Here is a 23,846-nt window from a genome sequence, read left to right on the forward strand (position 1 = left end):
GAGAGCCCCTGATGTGCCTAAACAGTGGAAACCCCCCAATTATAACTGAAACCCTAATCCAAACACATCCCTAACCCTAATCCCAACAGTAACCCTAACCACACCTCTAACCCAGACACACCCCTAACCCTAATCCCAACCCTATTCCCAACCGTAAATGTAATCTAAACCCTAACTGTAACTTTAGCCCCAACCCAAACTGTAGCCCTAGCCCTAACCCTAGCCCTAATGGGAAAATGGAAATAAATACATTTTTTTAATTTTTCCCTAACTAAGGGGGTGATGAAGGGGGGTTTGATTTACTTTTATAGCGGGTTTTTTAGCGGATTTTTATGATTGGCAGCCGTCACACACTGAAAGACGCTTTTTATTGCAAAAAATATTTTTTTGCGTTACCACATTTTGAGAGCTATAATTTTTCTATATTTTGGTCCACAGAGTCATGTGAGGTCTTGTTTTTTGCGGGACGAGTTGACGTTTTTATTGGTAACATTTTCGGGCACGTGACATTTTTTGATCGCTTTTTATTCCGATTTTTGTGAGGCAGAATGACCAAAAACCAGCTATTCATGAATTTCTTTTGGGGGAGGCGTTTATACCGTTCCGCGTTTGGTAAAATTGATAAAGCAGTTTTATTCTTCGGGTCAGTACGATTACAGCGACACCTCATTTATATCATTTTTTTATGTTTTGGCGCTTTTATACGATAAAAACTATTTTATAGAAAAAATAATTATTTTGGCATCGCTTTATTCTCAGGACTATAACTTTTTTATTTTTTTGCTGATGATGCTGTATGGCGGCTCATTTTTTGCGGGACAAGATGACGTTTTCAGCGGTACCATGGTCATTTATATCTGTCTTTTTGATCGCGTGTTATTCCACTTTTTGTTCGGCGGTATGATAATAAAGCGGTTTTTTGCCTCGTTTTTTTTTTTTTTTTCTTACGGTGTTTACTGAAGGGGTTAACTAGTGGGCCAGTTTTATAGGTCGGGCCGTTACGGACGCGGCGATACTAAATATGTGTACTTTTTTTGTTTGTTTTTTTTTATTTAGATAAAGAAATGTATTTATGGGAATAATATATATATATTTTTTTATCATTATTTTGGAATATTTTTTTTTATTTTTTTTTTACACATTTGAAAATTTTTTTTTTTACTTTTTTACTTTGTCCCAGGGGGGTACATCACAGATCAGTGATCTGACAGTTTGCACAGCACTCTGTCAGATCACTGATCTGACATGCAGCGCTGCAGCCTTCACAGTGCCTGCTCTGAGCAGGCTCTGTGAAGCCACCTCCCTCCCTGCAGGACCCGGATCCGCGGCCATCTTGGATCCGGGGCTCGAGCAGGGAGGGAGGGAGGTAAGACCCTCGCAGCAACGCGATCACATCGCGTTGCTGCGGGGGGCTCAGGGAAGCCCGCAGGGAGCCCCCTCCCTGCGCGGTGCTTCCCTGCACCGCCGGCACATCGCGATCATCTTTGATCGCGGTGTGCCCGGGGTCAATGTGCCGGGGGCGGTCCGTGACCGCTCCTGGCACATAGTGCCGGATGTCAGCTGCGATAGGAAGCTGACACCCGGCCGCGATCGGCGGCGCTCCCCCCGTGAGCGCCGCCGATCGCGCTGGACGTACTATCCCGTCCATGGTCATAGGGGCCCACCCCACATGGACGGGATAGTACGTCCGATGTCAGAAAGGGGTTAAACATTTTTTTTTTTTTTAACTTTTGCCATGCTTCAATAGCCTCCATGGGAGGCTAGAAGATGGCATAGCCTGATCGGCTCTGCTACATAGCAGTGATCATCAGATCGCTCCTATGTAGCTAAATTACAGGCTTGCTATGAGCGCCGACCACAGGGTGGCGCTCACAGCAAGCCGGCATCAGCAACCATAGAGGTCTCAAGGAGACCTGTGGTTACTTTGCCGATGCATCGCTGACCCCCGATCATGTGACGGGGGTTGGCGATGTGAGCATTTCCGGCCGCAAGCGCTAGTTAAATGTCGCTGTCAGCGTTTGACAGCGGCATTAAACTATTTAATAGCGGGGGGTGGATCGCGATTCCACTCGCCGCTATTGCGCGCACATGTCAGCTGTACAAAACAGCTGACATCTCGCGGCTTTGATGTGGGCTCACCGCCGGAGCCAACATCAAAGTAGGGGATCTGACCTCGGACGTACTATCCCGTCTGAGGTCAGAAAGGGGTTAACTAACTTCCCGATGTCTTCAGACAGCACATACGGGTGACCACACTCTTCATCTGAAAAGTCTAAATCCGAGTCTTCAGCGGGCGCTAATTCCCCCGATTCGCCCTCAGACTCTATGTCGGAGATTTGGGCAGGCATAGGAGGTGGATTTCCAGAGCTATGTGAAATATGCTGTTTCATTTGCTCTTTTACCGTGATTTTTACCTCATCCCTAATAATGGACTTTATGCTTTGGAGTAAAGATGGTGACTCCTGAGCCACAGTTTTGTCTATGCATGAGCGACAAATTCGTTTCTCATATGCTCTAAGGAGGGCTTTATTACACAGTGCACATACTTCATTTTTCTATTTAGAAGTGGCTTTCTTTCCCTGAATAACATGACACAAAAAAGACACTATTACCAACATGTTTTACCTTACAAAACCACTCACCGACCAGAGCTTTAATACTGGTGGGTTGTCTTCCACTGGCATAGACGATTCCACCATGGGGTCCACCATATTGCTTGAGAGGCTGTTGCCGCCGCTGTCCTGCGCACTGCCCCTTTAAATATTATGAGGTGTGCGTGCCTCTGAATCAACTTTCCCCAGAAGTATCAGCACACCGCTCTCCCTCGACGTGTGACGTCACTTCTGGAGTAACCCGGAAGATGTCCCATTCACTCGGCGCCAGCGTTGTGATGGACATGCCTCCTACCCCGACTCAGCCTCCGGCCAGGAGAGGTCGCCGGGGAGTCCTGCGGCTGGATGAGGCGTGATATACGGCAGCCCCGAGACCGAAATGACGGGTGCACGTCACCGTACCCAGCTGCCCCACGCCGCGGATCTTGGTCTCCGGACCAGAAATCAACAGAGGGGGATCCCGCCGGAGGTATAGTGATACCGCAGGCTTCCACCCACAGGAGCAGGAAACCAAACTGAGGAGAGAGGTGCTGCCCCCTTCTTTTATGTCTGCTGCATGTTTCCTGTTCCTGGGGGCGGGAAAAATCTATCACGTAACGGTGCTGTCATGGGGGAAGGGAAAAAATTATTTAAAGGCAGCATAAAAGCAATATTTGATAATAAACTGTATTACTGAGTTCTTATACTAATTAGACACTTCAGAATATTCATTAATGTACCTTAGAAAAGTGTACACCAGTTTGATTTGTCAATGAAAAAGTTTAATGTTTTGAGAACAAGAGAAAATATAGTGATGACATATAAGGCACTTTGCCACTAGATGTAGTGAAACTAGACAGCATCACTGCCTAAACATTACACTGAAAGATAAAATGATATTAGGCAAACATACATGAATTAGGGTAGAGACTCTTAAGCATGAACATAGCTTCTAGCATAAATTTACAATACTGGGTGTTTAGAAAACAAACATCTAATCAAGGAAATTCAAAGTACCGTATATACTCATTTCAGCCCATTTTTTAAGGCTGAAAGTGCCCCTCTCGGCTTATACTCGAGTCATTGTCCCAGGGGGTCGGCAGCTGTCAAATCATGCTCACCTGCTCCCAGCACGTCTCTGCATGTCCCTGCTTCTACGGCAGCTTGCTCCTTTGTTCAGCGGTCACGTGGTACCGCTCATTAAAGTAATGAATATGGACGTGACTTCACTCCCATAGGGCTGGAGCGCATATTCATTACTTTAATGAGCGGTATCAGTGACTGCTGAACACAGGAACAAGCTGCCGGCGTCAGAGACCATTGCATCGGAGAAGCTGCCAAGGACCACGCTGGGAGGGTGAGTATAACGGGGATGAGCATTGAGATATTCACCTGTCCCCGACCAACCGCCACGCGGTCTTCCACGTCCTCTGGCTATGACGTTCAGGTCACAGGACGCGATAACGTGTTTAGTGTGCACAATGGTTGAACGGGGACAGGCGAATATTGCAAGTGCTGGTGTCCCTGCCTGCTCAGGAAAAGAGGCGAGTATGTCTTTTTTTTTTTTTTTTTTTTTTTAATAGCAGCAGCATATGGGGCAAATGTTTTTATGGAGCATCTTATGGGGCCATAATCAATCTTTATGCAGCATTATATGGGGCAAATCTTTCTAGGGAGCATCTTATGGGGCCACAATCAACCTTTGTGCAGGATTGTATGGGGCAAATGTTTAATGGAGCATTTTATGAGGCCATAATCAACCTTTGTGCAGCATTATATGGGGCATATTTTTGTATGAAGCATCTTATGGGGCCCATCATAAACTTTATCGAGCATTATATGGGTCATATTTTATTATGGGGCATTATATGGGGCTCCTGATTCAATATGGATATTCAAAAACACAACCTACTGATGTTTCAACTAATTTTACTTTTATTGGAATCTATTTTTATTTTTTAAATTTACCGGTAGCTGTTGCATTTTACACCCTAGGCTTACACGAGTCATTAAGTTTTCCCAGTTTTTTGTGGCAAAATTAAGGGTCTCAGCTTATACTCGATTATATATGGTACATAAAGAGTAGTAACATTCCATCAATCATAAAAAATCTCAAGTCAAATATTTCTTCTTAATGAACCAGTATATCCCAGGTCCTTGTCCTTATCACCAGGTAAAAACTCAAGCCTAAATTGGCCTCTTCTGTTGCTGAATGAAATATTGTCAGGCTGAGAGTCATCTTCTTCTAAAACTGCCATATAGGGATTATAAATCCTGGGTGCATCATATAGTCCTCCAGAAATTACCAGGGTATCTTCGGGTGGAGTATATCCCTCTGAAAAACAGATGGAAAAGTAAGTCCGGTAAATCATTACAGGCTTAATTTGAAAGGAACACTATCACTATTTTGTGCACTTTGTATCTTGCTAAGATGTACAGTGGCATGGAAAGGTTTGGGAACCCTTGGTCAAAATTACTGTTCTTGTGAACCGTTAAGGCTACGTTCACATTAGCGTTTTGCGTGTTTGCGTCGGGCGACGCAGCGGCGACGCATTCGTCATGCGCCCCTATATTTAACATGGGGGACGCATGGACATGCGTTGTGCTGCGTTGTGCGATGCATGCGTTTTTTTTGCCGCAAGCGTCGGGCGCAGAAAACGCAACGAGTTGCATTTTTCTTGCGTCCAAATTTCGGCAGAAAACGACGCATGCGTCGCAAAACGCAGCGTTTTTGCGTGCGTTTTGGTGCGTTTTTATTTGCGTTGTGCGTTGCGTCGCCGACGCAGCGGCGCACAACGCAAATGTGAACGTAGCCTAAGCAAGTTGAAGATGAAATGATATCTTTGTATTTTAGGCAAAAAAAAAAAAGAAAAAATAAATAATTAAAAATATATTTTTTTCCATTTTAAAATTACAAAAAGGTAATGAGTCAATACAAAACTTTGGGCACCCTTGGAGATTTGTGTGCTCAGATAACTTTGACCAAGGTTTCAGACCGTAATTAGCCCGTTAGGGTCATGACTTCCTCACTATCATCATTAGGAAAGGCCAGGTGATGCAAATTTCCCAGCTTTATAAAAACCCAGCCTCCTCTAACGGTGTGCCAAAAACAGCAGCATGGGTTCTTCTAAGCAGCTGCCTAGCACTCTGAAAATAATAATGATGGAGGCACACAAAGCAGGAGAAAGCTTAAGATGATAATCTGCCGGGGGCAGCCGAGACCCCAAAGAACATGATCGGGGTCGGTTTTTACCGACCCCTGTTTTGCGATCGCCGGTAATTAACTGTTTAACGGCGGTCGCAAAAAAAAAAAAAAAGCGATCTGTCATTCTGTCCTCTGATGTGATCACACAGAGGACAGAGAAATAGGGGGATTCGGGGACCCTATTATACTTACCGGTGTCCCTGGGTCCTCCTGCATCTTCTCCTGCCCGCTGGCTTCTTCATCAGGAAAGAAAATGGCGGGCGCATGCGCAGTGCGCCTGTCATCTGCCGGCCGGCAGGAGAGAGGAGTTGGGGCTAAAATTAAGGTTAGGGTTGGGGCTAAGGTTAGGGTTGGAGCTAAATTTAGTGTTAGGGCTAGGGTTAGGCTTCTTTCACATTTGCGTCGGTACGGGGCCGTTGCAATGCGTCGGCCCGACGTACGTTGTGAAAATTGTGCACAACGTGGGCAGCGAATGCAGTCTTTCAACACATCCGCTTCCCAGTCTATGTCCTGGGGAGGAGGGGGCAGAGTTACGGCCACGCATGTGTGGAAATGGCGGACGCGACGTACAAAAAAAAGGTTACATTTAACTTTTTTTGTGACGACGGTACGCCAAAACAACGAATCCAGTGCATGACGGATGCGACGTGTGGCCATCCGTTGGCAATACAAGTCTATGGGCAAAAAAGGCATCCTGCGGGCACATTTGCAGGATCCGTTTTTTGGCCAAAATGACGGATTGCGATGGATGCCACACGACTCAAGTGTGAAAGTAGCCTTAGGGCTAGGGTTAGGGTTGGGGCTAAAGTTAGGGCTAGGGTTAAATTTAGGGTTAGAGCTAGGGTTGGGGCTAAAGTTAGGGCTAGGGTTGTGATTAGGGCTTGGATTAGGGTTGGCGTTAGGGTTAGGGTTGGCATTAGGATTAAGGTGGGGATTAGGGTTAGGGGTGTATTGGGATTAGGGTTAGGTTTGAGGTTAGGGTTGAGATTAGGATTAGGGGTGTGTTGGATTTAGGGTTGTGATTATCGCTAGGGTTGTGATTAGGATTATGGATCGGGTTGGGATTAGGGTTAGGGGTGTGTTGGGGTTAGGGTTGGAGTTAGAATTGGGGGGTTTCCACTGTTTAGGTACATCAGGAAATCTCCAAACACGACAGCCAATTTTGCGCTCAAAAAGTCAAATGGTGCTCCCTCCCTTCTGAGCTCTGCCGTGCGCCCAAACAGTGGGTTACCCCCACATATGGGATACCAGCATACTCAGGACAAATTGGACAACAACTTTTGGCGTCCAATTTCTCTTGTTACCCTTGTGAAAATAAAAACTTGGCGGCTAAAAAATCTTTTTTGTGGAAAAAAAAAAATAGTTCTTAATTTTAACATATCTGCATTATAAACTTCTGTGAAGCACTTGGGCATTCAAAGTTCTCACCACATATCTAGATAAGTTCCTTGGGGGGTCTAGTTTCCAAAATGGTGTCACTTGTGGGTGGTTTCCACTGTTTAGGCACATCAGGGGCTCTCCAAACGCGACATGGCGTCCGATCTCAATTCCAGCCAATTCTACATTGAAAAAGTTAAACGGCACTCCTTCTCTTCCAAGCTCTGCGGTGCGCCCAAACAGTGGTTTACCCCCACATATGGGGTATCGGCGTGTTCAGGAGAAATTGCATAATAAAATTTATGGTTACATTTCTGTTTTTACACATGTGAAAAATAAAAAAAAATGGTTCTGAATTAAAATGTTTGCAAAAAAAAAAAAGTTAAAATGTTCATTTTTTCCTTCCACATTGTTTCAGTTCCTGTGAAGCACGTAAAGGGTTAATAAACTTCTTGAATGGGGTTTTGAGCACCTAGAGGGGTGCAGTTTTTAGAATGGTGTCACACTTCGTTATTTTATATCATATAGACTCCTCAAAATGACTTCAAATGTGATGTGGTCCCTTAGGCTAGGTTCACATTGCGTCAAGTACATGGCATTAAACGGATCCGTTAAACGCATGTACAGAAAAGGAGCCAATTTGTCTTAAAATCGGTGTCACGTTAACGCTTGAGTTAACGCATGTAACCGCGTTTTTCTCATTTGGATGTCCGTTAGCGAAGTATCCGTTTGTCACTGTCAATAAAGTTGTTTTTTTTTTTCCTTTTGTCAGCGTCGGGTGTGGGTGCAAACACATTCTCCATTTTGAAAGCATTGAGTGAACTTCTGCTAGCAAGATGTTTGTGTCTGAGCTCGTTAGATTTCGCTTGATGCGGTTGCGACTTCGGCAGAGAAAGCGTAGTTCGCAAAGGAGATATTGGATCCACGAAGTGAGTTTCTTGCGGAATACATATGGTGCCTTTCACACCCTGTATGTTCAGCTTCGGGATCATCCCTTCAAATTCCAACGCTATCTACGGATGTCCATTGAAACCTTTGATGTTCTGCTCTCACATGTGAAGGATGAGATACATCATCAGCGCAGCACTTTCCGTGAAAGCATCTGTGCGGAGCAACGTTTAGTAGTGACTGTGAGGTAATTATACATTTTTTTATCATTCTATTGACAAAAACTAGATCTCGGTATCGTGGGGCATAATGTTCATTTAGAAATTGTATATTCTATTGTAACTAGCCTTTTAGTTGACCATTAAAATCCTAAACAAATTTTTTTTTTTGAATGCCGACAGATATCTGGCTACCGGAGAATCTTTTGCGTCACTGCATTATCAATTTGGACTTGGGAAGTCAACAATTTGCCAACTGGTTCGGGAAACTTGTGATGCCATTTGGAACAACTTGCAACCATTTGTGCTACCAACACCGACATCAGAAATATGGCTAGCGATTTCCCAACAGTTTGAGGATGTGGCTAATTTCCCCAATTGTATTGGTGCCGTGGATGGCAAGCACATTCGGATTCAGAAACCAGCGCATAGTGGGTCACTATACTAAAACTATAAAAAATACTTTTCTATTGTTTTGATGGCTATTGCGGATGCAAGGTACCGTTTTGTTGCTGTGGATATTGGTGCTTATGACTAACGATTCCAGAGTCTTCAGAGACTCCAACATGGGGCGATGTTTGTACAGCAACAATTTTAACATACCCTCATCAACGACCTCTACCAGGGACCGAAGACCCAAGTTTGCCCTTTGTTTTAGTTGGTGATGAGGCGTTCCAACTCGGACAAAATCTCCTCAAGCCGTACTCAAGCCGTGGTCTAAACTCCACCAGGCGCATTTTTAATTATCGCTTGAGCCGGGCAAGACGTTATGTGGAGTGTGCCTTTGGGATTTTGACATTAAAATGGCGGATTTTACTAACCTGCATGCAACTGCAACCTGAAAATGTGGACCGTGTAGTGAAGGCATGCATCTGTCTGCACAATTTTGTACTTCCGTCTGTTTGTCTGCAACTTCCGTAACGGAAATCCTGGGTCGCTGATTGGTCACGGCCGGCCGCGACCAATCAGCGAGATTGGGGCGGGATTTGAACACCGCTTCACTTTTTACTATTGGTTAAAAAAAAAAACAAACAAACAAACAAAAAAAACCCCAAAACATTATATTCTCACCTTCCGAAGTCCGCGGCAGCCTTTCCTGCTCTTGCACTCCAGTTCCTACGCTACATGATCTCGACTCATAGCCGCAATGCATTCTTAGGACCGAAGCGCGAGGAGCATCGGTAAAGGCCTCGGGCTGGATCCGGGGGCCGACGGAAGGTGAGTATATAACTTTTTTAATTTTAATTGTTTTTTTTAAACAGGGATATGGTGCCCACATTGCTATATACTGCGTGGGCTGTGCTATATACTGCGTGGGCTGTGCTACAGTCATGGCCAAAAGTATTAACACCCCTGCAATTCTGTCAGATAATACTCAGTTTCTTCCTGAAAACGATTGCAATCACAAATTCTTTGGTATTATTATTTTCATTTAATTTGACTTAAATGAAAAAACACAAAAAGAATTGTCCTAAAGCCAAATTGGATATAATTCCACACCAAATATAAAAAAGGGGGTGGACAAAAGTATTGGCACCGTTCGAAAAATCATGTGATGCTTCTTTAATTTGTGTAATTAACAGCACCTGTAACTTACCTGTGGCACCTAACAGGTGTTGGCAATAACTAAATCACACTTGCAGCCAGTTGACATGGATTAAAGTTGACTCAACCTCTGTCCTGTGTCCTTGTGTGTACCACATTGAGCATGGAGAAAAGAAAGAAGACCAAAGAACTGTCTGAGGACTTGAGAAACCAAATTGTGAGGAAGCATGAGCAATCTCAAGGCTACAAGTCCATCTCCAAAAACCTGAATGTTCCTGTGTCTACCGTGCGCAGTGTCATGTGGATGGAAAAGAAAAATTGACAAGAGATTTCAACACAAGATTGTGCGGATGTTGGATAAAGAACCTAGACTAACATCCAAACAAGTTTAAGCTGCCCTTCAGTCCGAGGGTACAACAGTGTCCACCTGTACTATCCGTCGGCGTCTGAATGAAAAGGGACTGTATGGTAGGAGACCCAGGAAGTCCCCACTTCTTACCCCGAGACATAAAAAAGCCAGGCTGGAGTTTGCCAAAACTTACCTGAAAAAGCCTAAAACGTTTTGGAAGAATGTTCTCTGGTCAGATGAGACAAAAGTAGAGCTTTTTGGGCAAAGGCATCAACAGAGTTTACAGGAGAAAAAATGAGGCATTCAAAGAAAAGAACACGGTCCCTACAGTCAAACATGGCGGAGGTTCCCTGATGTTTTGGGGTTGCTTTGCTGCCTCTGGCACTGGACTGCTTGACCGTGTGCATGGCATTATGAAGTCTGAAGACTACCAACAAATTTTGCAGCATAATGTAGGGCCCAGTGTGGGAAAGCTGGGTCTCCCTCAGAGGTCATGGGTCTTCCAGCAGGACAATGACCCAAAACACACTTCAAAAAGCACCAGAAAATGGATTGAGAGAAAGCACTGGAGACTTCTAAGGTGGCCAGCAAGGAGTCCAGACCTGAATCCCATAGAACACCTGTGGAGAGATCTAAAAATGGCAGTTTGGAGAAGGCACCCTTCAAATATCAGGGACCTGGAGCAGTTTGCCAAAGAAGAATGGTCTAAAATTCCAGCAGAGCATTGTAAGAAACTCATTGATGGTTAACGGAAGCGGTTGGTCGCAGTTATTTTGGCTAAAGGTTGTCCAACCAAGTATTAGGCCGAGGGTGCCAATACTTTTGTCTGGCCCATTTTTGGAGTTTTGTGTGAAATGATCAATGTTTTGCTTTTTGCTTCATTCTCTTTTGTGTTTTTTCATTTAAGACAAATTAAATGAAGAAAATAATACCAAAGAATTTGTGATTGCAATCATTTTCAGGATGAAACTGAGTATTATCTGACAGAATTGCAGGCGTGTCAATACTTTTGGCCATGACTGTATATACTGCGCGGGCTGTGCTATATACTGCGTGCGCTGTGCTATACACTACGTGGCTGTGCTATATACTACGTGGCTGTGCTATATACTATGTGGATGTGCATTCTAGAATACCCGATGCGATAGAATCGGGCCACCATCTAGTATTTGAATAATCTCTTATTATATGAGTCATGATAGTAAACCATCTCTATATAGTATTAAATATCCCCATTGCCCCAATAGAAATCAAGGATTATATGTAGCAATAAAGGTCCCAAAATGACAAAAAAAAAATGGGGTTAACAAATTATCCATTCAGGGCCAATACCCACAAGTCATTCATTTAGGAGATCTATACCCCATACATATTTCATACCAAAAGAAAGCCAGCATATATATTACTCAAAGGTCATTCATTTAGGAGATCACTTCCCCATACATATTTCATAAAGAGAAAGCCAGCATGTATATTACTCGTGTTTCCTCAATTGGTTGGTTCTTCAGGAGAACATACTGGTACATAACCCATAAAATGGGTAACTTATTTCAATAGAAGACAGCTTGGGAATGATGCCTGTCCGCCTCTGTCAGCCCTTATCTGCATTCTGCTGCCATTCCTGTCCTGTCTGCTATCCGGAAACTGAACAGTCTGAACTAGTCCCAGCGTCCGACCTGTCTGCTATACAGAATCTGCGCAGTACGATTTGCTGTATTGTGGCCGCCCTGCGTTCCTGTCCTGCTTGTGCCATATCCACCCTCTAATCAGCTTACTGGCCGGTCCCCCCATAGGGGTCATTTGCCACATCTCCGTGGGTCTGTCCTGGAGGAGCACCTCTCTTGTATCTGGAGCCAAGTCTAACCCCACCACCAGAGGCTCTAGCATGCTCAGTTACGCCCCTCCAGGCTCTCCCTGGACCATGGCACAATTCCATAATTGTTTTTTTATTTCCCATGTTCACTAAATGCTAAAATTGAGCTGGTAATATGATTGCCCAGGTCAGTACGAGTACACAGATGACAAACATGTATGGTTTATTTTTATTTTAAGTTGCACTCTGTAATGCTATAGCATGTAAACATGAAATATGAATTGCATTACTGCTCTACATAATAGTAAAAACTAGAGATACAAAGCACATAACATGGCCAATTCCTGTACACCAAGCTGCCAACGATAAGGCAATCTCATTTTGCTGGGGACCTATCCTAATGTGAATCCTCTCCTAGGCTGAAGCCTGAATTTATGGGTAGGTAGGATCCTGCTGTAATTAACTCCTTCATGACCCAGCCTATTTTGACCTTAAAGACCTTGCCGTTTTTTTGCAATTCTGACCAGTGTCCATTTATGAGGTAATAACTCAGGAACGCTTCAATGGATCCTAGCGGTTCTGAGATTGTTTTTTCGTGACATATTGGGCTTCGTGTTAGTGGTAAATTTAGGTCAATAAATTATGTGTTTATTTGTGATAAAAACGGAAATTTGGCGAAAATTTTGAAAATTTCGCAATTTTCACATCTTGAATTTTTATTCTGTTAAACCAGAGAGTTATGTGACACAAAATAGTTAATAAATAACATTTCCCACACGTCTACTTTACATCAGCACAATTTTGGAAACAAAATTTTTTTTTGCTAGGAAGTTATAAGGGTTAAAATTTGACCAGCGATTTCTGATTTTTACAACGAAATTTACAAAACCATTTTTTTGAGGGACCACCTCACATTTGAAGTCAGTTTGAGGGGTCTATATGGCTGAAAATACCCAAAAGTGACACCATTCTAAAAACTGCACCCCTCAAGGTGCACAAAACCACATTCAAGAAGTTTAATAACCCTTCAGGTGCTTCACAGCAGCAGAAGCAACATGGAAGGAAAAAATGAACATTTAACTTTTTAGTCACAAAAATGATTTTTCAGCAACAATTTTTTTATTTTCCCAATGGTAAAAAGAGAAACTGAACAACGAAAGTTGTTGTCCAATTTGTCCTGAGTACGCTGATACCTCATATGTGGGGGTAAACCACTGTTTGGGCGCACGGCAGGGCTTGGAAGGGAAGGAGCGCCATTTGACTTTTTGAATGAAAAATTGGCTGCACTCTTTAACGGACACCATGTCACGTTTGGAGAGACCCTGTGTGCCTAAACATTGGAGCTCCCCCACAAGTGACCCCATTTTGGAAACTGGACCCCCCAAGGAACTTATCTAGATGCCTAGTGAGCCCTTTAAACCCCCAGATGCTTCACAAATTGATCCGTAAAAATGAAAAAGTACTTTTTTTTTTTTTACAAAAAATTTCTTTTCGCCTCAATTTTTTCATTTTCACATGGGCAATAGGATAAAATGGATCCTAAAATTTGTTGAGCAATTTCTCCCGAGTACGCCGATACCAAATATGTGGGGGTAAACCACTGTTTGGGCACACGGCAGGGCTCGGAAGGGAAGGCGCGCCTTTTGACTTTTTGAATGGAAAATTAGCTCCAATTGTTAGCGGACACCATGTCGCGTTTGGAGAGCCCCTGTGTGCCTAAACATTGGAGCTCCCCCACAAGTGACCCCATTTAAGAAACTAGACCCCCCAAGGAACTTATCTAGATGCATACTGAGCACTTTAAACCCCCAGGTGCTTCACAGAAGTTTATAATGCAGAGCCATGAAAATCAAAAATAATTTTTCTTTTCTCAAAAATGACTTTTTAGCCTGGAATTTCCTATTTTACCAATGGTAATAGGAGAAATTGGACCACAAATGTTGTTGTCCAGTTTGTCCTGAGTATGCAGATACCCCATATGTGGGGGTAAACCACTGTTTAGGCGCACGGCAGGGCTCAGAAGGGAAGGCACGCCATTTGGCTTTTTAAATGGAAAATTAGCTCCAATCATTAGCGGACACCATGTCGCGTTTGGAGAGCCCCTGTGTGCCTAAACATTGGAGATCCCCCACAAATGACCCCATTTTGGAAACTAGACCCCCAAAGGAACTAATCTAGATGTGTGGTGAGCACTTTGAACCCTCAAGTGCTTCACAGAAGTTTATAATGCAGAGCCATGAAAATAAAAAAAAAAAAATTATTTTCTCAAAAATGATTTTTTAGCCCGTAATTTTTTATTTTCCCAAGGGTAACAGGAGAAATTTGACCCCAAAAGTTGTTGTCCAGTTTCTTCTGAGTACGCTGATACCCCATATGTGGGGGTAAACCACTGTTTAGGCACATGCTGGGGCTCGGAAGTGAAGTAGTGACGTTTTGAAATGCAGACTTTGATGGAATGCTCTGCGGGCATCACGTTGCGTTTGCAGAGCCCCTGATGTGGCTAAACAGTAGAAACCCCCCACAAGTGACCCCATTTTGGAAACTAGACCCCCCAAGGAACTTATCTAGATGTGAGGTGAGCACTTTGAACCTCCAAGTGCTTCACAGAAGTTTATAACGCAGAGCCGTGAAAATAATAAATACGTTTTCTTTCCTCAAAAATAATTTTTTAGCCCAGAATTTTTTATTTTCCCAAGGGTTACAGGAGAAATTGGACCCCAAAAGTTGTTGTCCAGTTTCTCCTGAGTATGCTGATACCCCATGTGTTGGGGTAAACCACTGTTTGGGCACACGTCGAGGCTCAGAAGGGAAGTAGTGACTTTTGAAATGCAGACTTTGATGGAATGGTCTGCGGACGTCACGTTGCGTTTGCAGAGCCCCTGGTGTGCCTAAACAGTAGAAACCCCCCACAAGTGACCCCATTTTGGAAACTACACCCCCCAAGGAACTTATCTAGATGTGTGGTGAGCACTTTGAACCCCCAAGTGCTTCACAGACGTTTACAACGCAGAGCCGTGAAAATAAAAAATCATTTTTCTTTCCTCAACAATGATGTTTTAGCAAGCAATTTTTTATTTTCTCAAGGGTAACAGGAGAAATTGGACCCCAATAATTGTTGCGCAGTTTGTCCTGAGTATGCTGGTACCCCACATGTGGGGGTAAACCACTGTTTGGGCGCACATCGGGGCTCGGAAGTGAGGGAGCACCATTTGACCTTTTGAATACAAGATTGGCTGGAATCAATGGTGGCGCCATGTTGCGTTTGGAGACCCCCTGATGTGCCTAAACAGTGGAAACCCCTCAATTCTACCTCCAACACTAACCCCAACACACCCCTAACCCTAATCTCAACTGTAGCCGTAACCCTAATCACAACCCTAACCCCAACACACCCCTAACCACAACCCTAACCCCAACACACCCCTAACCCTAACCACAACCCTAATTCCAACCCTAACCCTAAGGCTATGTGCCAACGTTGCGGATTCGTATGAGATTTTTCAGCACCATTTTTGAAAAATCCGCGGTAAAAGGATCTCAGTGCGGGGGGGTGGATCGGAGTGCGGGGGGGTTTGATTGGAGCACGGGGGAGCGGACAGGGGGACGGGGGAGCGGAGCACAGGACGGAGGGGAGCGGACCACAGATCGGGGGACTGGGGGGGGGCGATCGGTGGGGTGGGTGCACATAAGTGTTTCCAGCCATGGCCGATGATATTGCAGCATCGGCCATGGCTGGATTGTAATATTTCACCAGTTTTTTAGGTGAAATATTACAAATCGCTCTGATTGGCTGTTGAAAGTGAAACTGCCAATCAGAGCGATCGTAGCCACGGGGGGGTGAAGCCCCCCCTGGGCTAAACTACCACTCCCCCTGTCCCTGCAGGTCGGGTGAAATGGGAGTTAACCCTTTCACCCGATCTGCAGGGACGCGATCATTCTGTGACACAGCATATGCGTCACAGGTCGGATTGGCACCGACTTTCATGACGCATACGCTGTGTCACAGGTCGGGAAGAGGTTAAAGGGAAGGTGCCACCAGTTTTCTTGTATTTTTTTTTTTGTGAAATTAAGCTTAAAATAGTAATTAAAATGTATTAATGCAATGTTTGCACTGTTTGCAAACATTTCTATATGAAAAATATTATATATTTTTCTACAAATATACATATTTACCACTAGGGGGAGCATTTTCCGTTTTAGACCTCAAGCAGCTATAGTAAGATTTAGCAGCAGCAAAATTGGGGCAGTAACTGCTGACATCACCATTTCCCTCCCCTTTTGGGTGGTCTAATATCCCTGGGGCAGAATGAAGAGCAGCATCACAGGGCAGCACCATTTTGTGTGTGACCGCCCTGTGACCTGCTATCACCAGCAGTTACTGCATAAGAGGTACAGCTTGTTTACAGAGGAGCAGAACACAGTGGGCTGAGCAGCATTTCTTGTGAATAACATTCTTGCCATTCCCCTTCCCCCACCTTAATCCCCTTAAGCCACCCTGCTCTCTCTCTCCAGGTGTCACCTCCCTCTCTGCAGGCTGTGAGTGCAGCTTACTGGAGATCACAGGGACTGTGTGTGAGGGGGAGGGGGAGACAGAGCAGGAGAAGCACACAGGACATGCCTGCCTGGAGTACAGAGGAGCAGGGAGGTAAATCACTCTCCATCCTCCGGCTCCAGTGAGCGCTTCTTCTGTCCTGCCATAGAGAGTAAGTCGAGCTCGGGAGATAGCACAGGGCTCTAATAAAATGGCAGCTAGTCACACCTACAGCAGTGAGTTGTGCAGCCCACAGAGGCGTGCCCAGCTCACTGCTAATGCTGCTGCAATGTTACAGATAGGGTCAGCGCCGGTCTATTATCTCCTGTGTCCATGGGGTGCCGTAATCTGACACTGATAGTGCCCTGCTACTGCTGCAAAACCAAGATGTCAGCCCCCAGTGCATTCTTTAAACTCATAACACATGAAATCTGTTTCACATGCATTTCAAACTTGCTTATAGCAGCATGTTATGCTACATTACAGTGATTAATGACCTACAAACGCGGTACCTTCCCTTTAAAACCACCACAGGCTGGAGGGTTAGTGCTTGGTTAGAGAGCCTATATAAAAACAACAAAAGACTGACCGTCACTTTCAAACAGAAAGCTATTGTGTACAGGGGCGAACTAGGAGTAGCCATCTCTATATATAAGTAACAGATAAAGTTGCACTCTGTAATGCTATAGCATGTGACGGAAGTGACGGTTCGTTTTTTGGTACGTATATATAGAATCTCTTTTTTTCTACTTTTTTTTCCTTTTATGTAAATAGTCCGCTTAGGGGACTTGAAGCAGCGATTGCTTCAGCCCTGCTATGTATAGCAGAAATCACAATCTATGAACACTGACCATGGGTCGACGTTCACAGGAGTTTCGTGATGACATAGGCACGGGGATCTTCTGCAGTCCCCTGGCTGTTATAACAACCCAATTGAACGTGACTTCCAGCCGATGTGTGTTAAATGCTGCTCTCAGTGATGGACAGAGGCATTTAACTTGTTACCAGCTGCGGGTGGATCTCTGATCCACCCACAGCAGTAGGAGGCAGATGACGGCTGATTTAATCAGTCATCAAGTGAGGGGAAAGATGTGGGTTCAATGCCGAAGCTTGCATCAAACGTAGGAACATGGCTGATGATGTATATATACGTGGTGAAGGGGTTAAAGGCAACTTGACAGCTGGTAAGTGTCCAAACCACATACAGTGGCTTGAAAAAGTGCCCATACTCCATGAACTGTTCTACATTTTTTCATGTTGAACTCACAAACTTAAATGTATTTTATTGGGATTTTATGAGATATACTAACAAAGTAACAAGTATTTGTGAAGTTTCACGGTAAGTTCACATCAGGTGTTTTTTCTGCTGCAAATCCTGATCTCTTGGGCAGGGGAAAGAAGCTGCAGAAAAAAAGCATGTTTTGGGGCATTTTTTGCTGCGGTTTTGTCATGCTAATTTGTTTTCTGTGCATGCTGATAAAGTTTAGTATTGAAAGAAAAGTTCTAAATCTATAGAGTCAGGTTTTGGCACACACAAAAAAAAAAGCAGCAAAACCTGATATCTGCAATTCTTCACCACTCATTCATTTCCATGGGTGTTAAAAAAAAACGCTGAAAGAAGTGACATGCTCCATTGTGCAAAAAACATGCACAGCACAAAATACTGATTGCAAAAAACTCAAGCTATGTGCAAGAGATTTCTGAAATCTCAGACTTTGATGGAACTGTAAGGCTATGTGCCCACATTGCGGATTTCTGTGTGAATTTTTTCCCTCCCAGATTTCCAGCATTTTTTGTACAGATTTCACCTGCATTTTAACACCTGCGGATTCCTATTAAGGAGCAGGTGTAAAACGCTGCAGAATCCGCACAAAGAACTTACATGCTGCAGAAAATAAAAGTTTCCGCGAGGTATTTTTCGCAGCATGTGCACTGCGGATTTTGTTTTCCATAGGTTTACATGGTACTGTAAACTGGATGGAAAACTGCTGCGAATCCGCAGCGTCCAATCTGCTGCAGATCCGCAGACAAATCCGCAACATGTGCACATACCCTAAAACACAGCTGAAAATTTGCAAAAAAAAACAAACAAAAAACGCTTAGTGTGAACTTAGCCAAAAAGAAATGATGTGCAGGTTTCTAAATACTTAAAAGATAATATAAATCTGAAAACTGTGATGTGCATTTGTATTCAGCTCCCTGAGTTAATCCTTTTGTAGGACCACCTTTCGCTACAATTATTGCTGCAAGTCTTTTTAGGTATGTCTCTACCAGCTTTGCACATTTAGAGGCTGACATTTTTGCCAACTAGCTCTAGCTCAGTGAGCTTGGATGGAGGCATCTGTGAAAAACAATCTTCAAGTCTTGCTACAGATTCTCAATGGGATTTAGGTCTGAACTTTGGGTCATTCAATCACATTAATATGTTTTGATCTAAACTGTACCTCGCTCTGCTCACCAGGATCAGGGTCGCCATTAGGGCATTACTGCCCTAACTGGCGTTTTGGGCCCGATCAGCAGAGTGGGCCCGCATCAGGCCCCGTCTCTTCTGCTGATCGGGCCAAGGCGGCAGGCTTCTGCTCCATGCAGTAAATGAATCTGCGTCCGAGACTGAGGTTCAGTTACTCTATTGCCATGCGGGGGCAATAGTTAAAGCCAGCGCGTACGTCGCCGGTGTATGACGTCATTGTCATTCGCCGGTGAGTGCGCGCTTGAGTCTCCTGGAGGGATCATCACCGCCGTAGGAGCGTCGCCAGGTAAGAAGAAAGGTTTTTGACTTTTTTTATGCATCTCCATCCTGCCTGGGGCAGAGTGGGAGACACGGGGGGGGGGGGGGGGGGGTGCAGGATAGAGAGATCAGATGGGGCAGGATGGGAGAACATATGGCTGGAGCCAGGAATGAGACACATGGGGGCCAGGATGGGGGATATTATTACTGCAGTGAGGTATTTATTTTATTTTTTGAGCATCGTGCTTTAAATGGGGGAAGGCGGTCCTGTTACTGTGCAGAGGAACACTGTCGCCTTTTTTTCTTCGGCTGGTGTAGTTTACAATTTGGGAAAAAAAATAAGTAATATGTTCTACAAGCGGAGCTCTAGATAACTGTTATTTCGTGAAGAGATGAGGAAGTGACGGCGCTCTGTGCTGGATGAAGATGTAAAGCTAAGATGAAGGACTTCACTTAGACACGTCACTGGTGAGTTAGTGCGTTACTTGTACACTGACATTATACACTGTATACTACACACAGCGGTCCTGTGTACAATGTCACCAGTGATCACTGTATTACCTTTAGGGTATGTGCACACATTGCAGATTTCCGGATCCGCAGCGTTTTTTTCCGTGCAGAAACGCTGCAGATCCGCAAGTGATTTACAGTACAATGTAAATCAATGGCGAAAAAAAAAATTCTGTGCTAATGGTGCGGGAAAACGCAGCAGATTCAAAAAAGGACCACGTTAGGCTAGTTTCACAGTTTAACGCAGTGTTAAAAACGCATCCGCAGGTGGTGAAAAAAATGCATGTAAACGCATACAAAAGCTGCGTTTTTTAGACGCATGCGGTAAAAAAATGCCGCGTTATTACGCATTTACATGCGTTTTTTCCTGCGTTTGCGTTTTTGATACGCATGATGAGAAATTTCACAAGAGAAAAATCAAGATCCAGACACCGCCAATGGGACTACAGAGGGCGTGTGACATGACTCTGTGGACCAAAATATGGAAAAATTGTAGCTCTCAAAATGTGGTAACGCAAAAAATATTTTTTGGAATAAAAAGCGTCTTTAGTGTGTGACAGCTGCCAATCATAAAAATCAACTAGAAAACCCACTATAAATAGAAATGGCTAGGGTTAGGGTTAGGATCCCTAGGGTTTGGGTTTGGATCCCTAGGGTTAGGGTCCCTAGGGTTAGGGTTTGGATCCCTTTATCACCTTGATGGTGGGGGGTGGCTTATCAGTGTGTAGACTTGTTTTTCTCTATTGAAACGCATGCGTTTAAAAATGCAACCAAACGCATGTGCTTAAAAACGCATGCGTTTACATAGACAGCAATACGTTTTTTTGCCGCAAAAAAACGCCTCTAGAAATTACTACATGTTGCATTTCCGCAACAAAACGCAAGCATCGAAACGACGCATGCATCGTCAAACGCGTACAAAAAAAAGCATGCATTTTTAATGTTAAATATAGGGAAAAAAGCGCATGCTTTTTTTGCGTTAAAACGCAGCGGCAAAAAACGCAAATGTGAAACCAGCCTTAATTCTTTTTGCGGGGAAAAAAAAATCAGCACAAAATTTGCAAACAAAAACAAAACAAAAAACCCAAAAAAACGCAAAATAAGCGCAGATTCTGACCTGCGTTTTCTGCCAAGAAATGCAGAATCTGCACAGAAAATTCCACAGTCGAATCCGCAACGTGTGCATATATACAACTACATACAATATGGAGCTCTATACTCAGGCAATAAGTATGGTGAGACGGCGTTTTTTTTAAATAATCAAGTAACAGTTTTATTGACTCCAGGGTGGATAAAAATCAATGTTTAAAAAAAAAAAAAAAAAAAAAAAAAATCGGATTTTTTTTTATTTAAATCGGATTTTTTTCAATAAAACTGCTTTTTGAGGAAAATATTTTACCATCCAAAGGTTCTTCCATCATGAGATAAAGCTGAGTTGTTTAACTCAGTAGAATAAAGGCTGTATATGTGTAACATTCACAATGCCATGCTCTTCCAGAGGTTTCTGTAGGATTAGTAGGCAGTTTCTCTCCTATATTATCACAGACGCTCGCTTTACTTACGCAGTTCTCAAAACTGAATTTGACTCCGCAGAGGTCCCAGCCTCTTCTTCACGGCAAAAATGTTACAACATGAACAGAGTTGAGAAAAATACCTTAATCCTATTGTTCTACAAACCTATGAATACAGAATCAACCTCTTCAGTGCCAAGTCCAAGAAGTTAGACAATATGTTTCTGATTGTTTGGAGTGGAATAGATCTGCACAACACAAGAAGAATGTGAATCTAAGTGTGAGGAGGAGGAAGGGCAAGCAGACAAGAAAATGAAACTTTGAGCACAATACTGCAGCATAGCCACAGACAGACAAGTCTGGATCTGTTTGTGTGTACGATCTGAGGTTTATTACATTCTTTCCTTATAATGGCAGCAGGCCGTAAAAGAGACCCAGTTTGGGAATATTTTAATGAAGCTCCTTCGCCTATCGGTAAGGCAGGCATGCGTGCAAAATGCAAACGATGCAACAAAGAGATGCAAGGCCTGGTGGCGCGAATGAGGCAACATCATGAGAAGTGCGGTGATGAGCGGTGATTAAAATATTTCCAAACTGGGTCTCTTTTACGGCCTGCTGCCATTATAAGGAAAGAATGTAATAAACCTCATATCGTACACACAAACAAATCAAGACTTGTCTGTCTGTGGCTATGCTGCAGTATTGTGCTCAACTCTTCACTTTCATTTTCTTGTCTGCTTGCCCTTCCTCCTCCTCACACTTAGATTCACATTCTTCTTGTGTTGTGCAGATCTATTCCACTCCAAACAATCAGAAACATATTGTCTAACTTCTTGGACTTCGCACTGAAGGGGTTGATTCAGTATTCATAGGTTTGTAGAACAATAGGATTAAGGTCTTTTTCTCAACTCTGTTCATGTTGTAACATTTTTGCCATGAAGAAGAGGCTGGGACCTCTGCGGAGTCAAATTCAGTTAGGTAGAAACTTTTATTTAAATCACTGATTTAAATCAAGCCTTACTGACTAGTGATTTAAATCGTGATTTAAATCAGTTAGATTTAAATCAAATCCACCCTGATTGACTCACACAAAGATACAAAAATTGGGTTCCAATAACCCTAAGAACAAAAAGTCAAGGACGAGTGTGGATGTTGGGGAAAGGAACAAACAAACGGTATACACGGTAGAATAGAAACATCACTCTAGTAGACATACCAAAAAGTCTGGCATAGATTATAAATAAACCTGGTCAAGCCAGATAGGACCACCCGTTGTCTATTTGACAAGAGCTGGATGAATGACCTAAGTACATGTGGTCATCAGTCTGCACCTAACTATATAGGATTGCTAAAGTGCCGATAATAGTGCAGAGCAGCAATGGTGGGTTTATTAATTTCTTACCCATGTGGGCGAGTGACGTATCCAAGCCGTGCAGAGCCGAAGCCCCGAAGCGCGTTTCGGGCTTCTTCGGGGGGCAGTCAAAAAAAAAAAATGCTGTGCTAATGGTGCAGGAAAACGCAGCAGATTCAAAAAAAAGTACCATGTCAATTACTTTGGCGGGTAAAAAAAAAAAAAAAAAAAAAAAAATCACAAAATTCACAAAAAAAAACACCAAAAAACAGCAAAATAAGCACAGATTCTGACCTGCATTTTCTGCCAAGAAATGCAGAATCTGCACAGAAAATTCCACAGTCAAATCCTCAACATGTGCATATAGCCTTACACTATATACATAGCTCCTGTGTATAATGTCACCGGTGATCAATGTATTTATTACCTGTACACAGACACTGCATTCTATGTACAGATCTCCTGAGTATAATGTGTGATGCAGTGACCCCTATTACAGCTAGGGGGGCACTGCATATTCTCAGAATGCACACGGAGGCGTATTGAGGCCAAAGGAATGCATGGCAGTCGCAGGCATAACTGTGATGATGAGACAACGTCCGGCATTATTGTAAATGGCCGGTATGCGTCACAGAGGAGAATGGTCTGCGATGTAAGCCGATAATGTTGTTCTGGGACCTGTAGTCCCACAAGTATTGTTGTGTAGCTTTAAAGGGAGGCTTACAGGGTTAGTCGGAGAGCTGGGCGGGTCTGACTAACCCCACACACACACACACACACACATCTCCCACCTATGGGAGTGGTTACTAGTACATAATGTGACCATGGTGTGGTCACGTTAGAGTGTATAGACCTGATTGGTCAGTGTGTGAGGTCCTGGATGGCCGATGTGTTGGGAGATCATGGGAGTAGGATCGGATCCCTGAAGAGCACATGGTGAGAAAATGGACCTGGAGGCCTGTGTGTTGGACAGTCCCAGGTGGGGACTGATGTCCTGAACAGCACACAGGCCGTGTTTGCAGAGTCAGTGACGGCACTGCGTTTTGGGGGAGATATCGTCTGTCTGAGGATCTGGAGTGTCGGGAGTGCACTGGTCACAGGGATGTGATCCCAGTTCGGCAGCTTCCCCAGGAAACAGCACTGACAGGAGGTCAGCGTGTAGAGCAGGAGCTTCAGGAAGGTAACCCAGAGTTGGGGGACTGTGTTAACTGTGCGGTCACCCATGGCAA

Source organism: Ranitomeya imitator, chromosome 3, assembly GCF_032444005.1.
Source record: "Ranitomeya imitator isolate aRanImi1 chromosome 3, aRanImi1.pri, whole genome shotgun sequence".
In the NCBI taxonomy this organism is placed as follows: Eukaryota; Metazoa; Chordata; class Amphibia; order Anura; family Dendrobatidae; genus Ranitomeya; species Ranitomeya imitator.